This window comes from Odontomachus brunneus, unplaced genomic scaffold (assembly GCF_010583005.1).
Source record: "Odontomachus brunneus isolate Ranch 3 - 2012 unplaced genomic scaffold, Obru_v1 Obru_scaffold_032, whole genome shotgun sequence".
Classification (NCBI taxonomy): Eukaryota; Metazoa; Arthropoda; class Insecta; order Hymenoptera; family Formicidae; genus Odontomachus; species Odontomachus brunneus.
This window is the reverse complement of record NW_022639482.1, coordinates 281,856-286,948: the sequence shown is the minus strand read 5'-3', so window position 1 is coordinate 286,948 and position 5,093 is coordinate 281,856. Positions and strand designations below refer to the sequence as shown.

The following is a 5,093-nucleotide window of genomic DNA, read 5'->3' as shown; positions in this document are numbered from 1 at the left end:
TATATATATATATATATATATATATATATATATATATATATATATATATATATATATAGGGTATCCCGCCTGTCGCGTCGCGCGCTCTAATTTGTCCAAATATTTTTATTAATATCTCGAAATTTTACGTGGTTGTTTGAAGAATGACTTCTACAATTTTTGTTCACTTTTATCTGTTCTACTTATATTTTTCTTTTGGCACGTCGTACGCGGAACATCCAGTATAACAAAAGACCCGGGTTCTAGTTCTGACCTAGTAAAACTGCGCTCTCGATATTTTTCTCTCTCTAAAAGAAAAAGATACGCAGATCTCGAACGCCCAGCGCCCCGCCGCAACCTGGTACGCCCTCCTCATTCTACACGTCTTACGCATATATATATATATGTAAATATATTATAAATTGTATAAATACATTGCGAACGAATAAAAGCATACGTTTCTTCTTATAATTATGTTTCACGTGCGGATTTGCGATCGATTCAACAAACACGGACTATCAGGTTAGACGTGCATCATATATAAATATACGGATATATGTTTTTCATATTTACATCTTTGTTTAGATATTTTCTGCATTACAATAGTGGACCACATCAGTCTATGGTCAAAATATTCATCATAGTCGCATTGATGATAATCATGTCCGCGACTTGGTTCACATCAAGAACGAATTAAGCAGTCTCCAACTTATCTTTAAGGCGTCTTAAAGATTACATTTAAGACGTCTTATGTCCTGATTTTAGACATTATGTTGTCTGGGGATACTTGGGTCATTATATGTAGAATAAAATTCTGAATGCATACCTGGTGTACAAGTATGAAATGCGGATTTGAGAAAACAGATGGCGCACCAATGCAGTGTGTGCTATAAAGATCTGACATTTATGCCATTTTGTTGTACTATCAACAAGTGTCAAACGCACATGAGTGATAAATTGAAAAAGTGTTTGCATAGTGTTGTGTTGCTGTGTTCAATATGTCGAAATTTATACCAAATAAAGAGCATTCGCGGACAGCATTAATTTTTTGTTTTCATTTGAAGAAAACTGCTGCTGAATCATACTGATTACTTCGAGAAGCTTATGGTGAACATGCTCCATCGCAAGATACGTGTGAACAATGGTTTCGGCGTTTCAAAAGTAGTGATATTGCAAACAAGGAACACGGAAAACCGCCAAAAAGATACGACGATGTAGAGTTGCAAGCATTGTTGGACGAAGATGATTCACAAACACAAAAACAACTCGCAGAGCAATTGAACGTTAGTCAACAAGCTGTTTCCAATCGCCTACGAAAGATGGGAAAGATTTAGAAGATTCAGAAGATTCGGCAAATGGGTACCACATGAGTTGAATGAGAGGCAGATGGAGAGGCGCAAAAACACATGTGAAATTTTATTTGAACGATACAAAAGAAAGTCGTTTTTGCATCGTATCGTTACTGGGGATGAAAAGTGGATTTATTATGAGAATCCCAAGCGCAAAAAAATCATGGGTAGACCCAGGCGCACCATCCACATCGACCGCAAGACCGAATCGCTTTGGTAGGAAGACGATGTGTTTGGTGGGACCAGAAGGGTGTGGTCTATTATGAGCTGTTAAAGCCTGGTGAAACGATTAATACCAAACGCTACCAATTGATCGATTTGAACCGTTCGCTGCTTGAAAAACGACCAAAATATCAAAAGAGGCAACACAAGATCATTTTTCTCCATGACAATGCTCTATCACATACGGCAAAACCGGTTCGCAACACGTTGGAAACACTCAGCTGGGAAGTTCTACCCCATGCGGCTTACTCACCAGACTTGGCTCCTTCCGATTACCACTTGTTTGCATCGATGGGTCACGCACTTGCTGAGAAGCGCTTTGGTTCGTACGAAAATGTGAAAAAATGGCTCGATGAATGGTTTGCGGCAAAAGGGGAAGATTTTTACTGGCGTGGTATCCATAAATTGCCCGAAAGATGGGCAAAATAAACTTCTTTTTATAATTCTTTCGAATTTAACGTGTTTTTTTGGGAAAAAAATCCGCATTTCATACTTGTATACCTAGTATTGATATAAACATCTTGATTTAATAAGAAACTTTACATAGGGAATCTTTTCTTGGTAGCGACGGTATCGATAAAGCGAATTGTCTACACCGTTTGATGAGCATTTATACGGTGAATTAAGTTATATTAGCACCTTTGCCTTCATAGTGTTACAAAAGATAAAAATTGCTTCAAAAGATAAAAACAGTTCCGCATTTATTCGAATATAACGATAAACGAAGGGCTTAAAGGTATCCTATTAAGACGTAGAACGCTCGTCAGGAAATTGTCAGTATGTTACTTTTACTCCGGGCGACGTACTAGCACGTTGCATTAAATGTTCGTCTTATACTTATTTCATATTTTGTCATAAATTGTCATTGCCGCAAAAAAGCTTATTTCCATGTTGTGTGACTTTAAGACCCAGATAACATAATATCTAAAATCGGGACATAAGATGTCTTAAAGATTATCTTTAAAATGTCTCTCAGACGATTTACGATAGATATCTCAGACGATAAATATCTTTAAGACGTCTTAAAGATTATCTTTGAAACGTCTTATGTCCCGATTTTAGACATTATGTTGTCTAGGGATACTTGTGTCATTATATGTAGAATAAAATTCTGAATGTATATTGATATAAACATCTTGATTTGATAAGAAACTTTATATAGGGAATCTTTTCTCGGCAGCGACGATATATCATAATCGCGTTCACAACGCAGATCCATGCCAAGAAAGCCAAAATACCTTCAGACGCGCGTAAACGCAGTGAGTCGGAGTGAGAAGGAGCGAGAAGGAGCAAAGACCATTTTTTTTCTCGCTCAGTGACATGAGCGACGCGGCTTCACACCGATAGACGGAGCAGCAGCGTTGTGTGCGTGCATTAGGAGAAGGCGCATGGAAGGGTACTTCTCTCACGCAACGGCGTGCATGGACACATTTCTGCAGCATTGCTCCCAGTCCGGCGCCTCGCCGGTGCTTCCTGCGGATTTCGCCACTGGCGACCCCCGCATGGTTGCCTTGCACGTTCGGGTCAAAGCAGGGCCTGTTACTAACGGTCCATTAGTAGTGGCTTCCTACGCCCACCTCGATTGCGCCTTCCCTCAATTCCTCCCAGCTTATGGCCGGGGAGGGGGAATGCCCTGCGCTGGCTCTCCTCTTCTTCTGTCTCGCCTCTTCGGCGCCTCTCCTCCTCCTCCTTCCGCGACATTACGTCGGCGCAGAATGAGATGACGGCGGACCAACCCTCCTCTTCCTGTAACATGGCCCTGATAAGGGCCGGGGAAGAGAGTCCGCTCCCACCACATTTGTGAAGACCCGATTCCACCTAGGAGGGACACTTCAGGGTGTGTCGCGCCGAGTCCATTGCGGCGTTGCAGTAGTGGCAACGGGTGGTGTGCTCCTTACCTATCCTCTGCAGATACTGACCGAAGCAGCCATGTTCGGAAGGATAAGAAGGATCTCCCTTGGACCTGCCTACCCATTCCTGTAGGCAAGGCCGGATGGTCTCGGCGACCTCCGAGCGGCCCGTCGCTTCTTTGAGGTGCCTTTGCCACCTCAGGAGAAGGTGTTGATGGGCCGCCTTGCGCATTTGCGTAATAGCTCTGGACAGGTTCTCACGGTCTTCCTTCTGTAGGAACTTCTTTGTACGCCTCTCGACGTACATCCGAGCAAGGAGCTCCATTGGGGAAAGACTCGCTAGGGCCAACCCCGCCATGTCCACGTCGTTCATCCTGAATAATACTAAACACGGAAAAATGTCGGGTATTGTAAATTTCAAGCCTTATAACGCGTAAAGTACTTAAAGCAAAATAACTTTATTATAGTGTTTTGAAAACTTCTTGAAGTAAGCTTTGAGAATATGCAATAAAAAATGGGGATTTCCAATTGGAAAAATTGATATGTTGTCCTGACTTTGACGACGCTACCCTAAGATCAAAACTGATATGGCTATTAAATAGATCTTCTGAAATCTTACAAATTTTGTTTGAAACATTTTTCTAAAAAATGCTTTTTTTCGAGATAATCGATCGTTTCCACAATTTTGGCATACCTTCTATATTTGTCTTGCTATTTTTGTTACTGTGGAAAAACTATGGTTCAGGTTGATATAACATACAAATTTTACTATAAATATAGTTTACCTTGATCTCTGAACGTTATCTAGGGAGAGGAGAATATCGTGAATGTAGAGCGTCAGGTAGCTCAGTTTAGAGCAGTTGTCTGGCAAGCGAAAGACCCGGATTCGAGTCCCGACCTAGCAAACCGCGCTCTTGATATTTTTCTCTCTTTGAAACGAAAAGATACACAGATCTCGATCGCATGGAGTCCCGCCGCTACCTAGTACGCCCTTCTCCTTCTATCGTGGATCCCCTATATAAAAAATATAAAAATTTTCAAAATTATTTAATGATGAGATCATGTGACGGTTAAATCTGAAGAAATTAAAATAATTGTATTTATTAAAGGAATATCATAAGGATTAAAAGATATGATTCCATAAGGAGGTCATAATTGATTGTAGGTGCTAAAGAAGAATGAAAATAAGCTCAAAAAAAAGAGAAGAAAAATAAAATTTCTGAAATAATAAATAAAATTTTTTCTAAACGAAGTCCTTTGTAAACATCTAATGTATGACATTCTTGAAATGTAGATTCACGAATGACATCTCATCATTGATATATACATAATAATATACATGGAAAAGTAATCAAATAAAAATAAATTTATTAAATCAATTAATTGTTATAATTAAATTATTTATTAATTTAAATGAAATAATAATTAGTCAAGGACTCATAGACACTAAATGAAAAGAATGAGTAAATTTATTCATATTTATAAAAATGTTTTATTAAATCTCCCTTCTATACAGGGTGTTCGGAAAATACCGGGACGCCCGAATATCAGGAAAAATATAAGTTTTACAAAAAAATGTTTCAGACAAAAGTTGTGGCGTTTAAAAAGATGTATTTACTGATCACATCAGTTTGACCTTGGGTTGCGTAGCGAAGGTCAGGTCAAGGTCACATTAATTTTTTTAAATGGAACA

The 5,093-nt window shown here is 39.3% G+C and overlaps 1 protein-coding gene across 7 annotated transcripts in view; it reads left to right on the top strand.

Annotated features, from left to right (window-relative positions):
* LOC116843356 (F-actin-monooxygenase Mical) overlaps positions 1–5,093 on the top strand; it is an 874,436-nt gene that overhangs the window by 612,319 nt on the left and 257,024 nt on the right. The gene's annotated exons all lie outside the window — the stretch shown is intronic.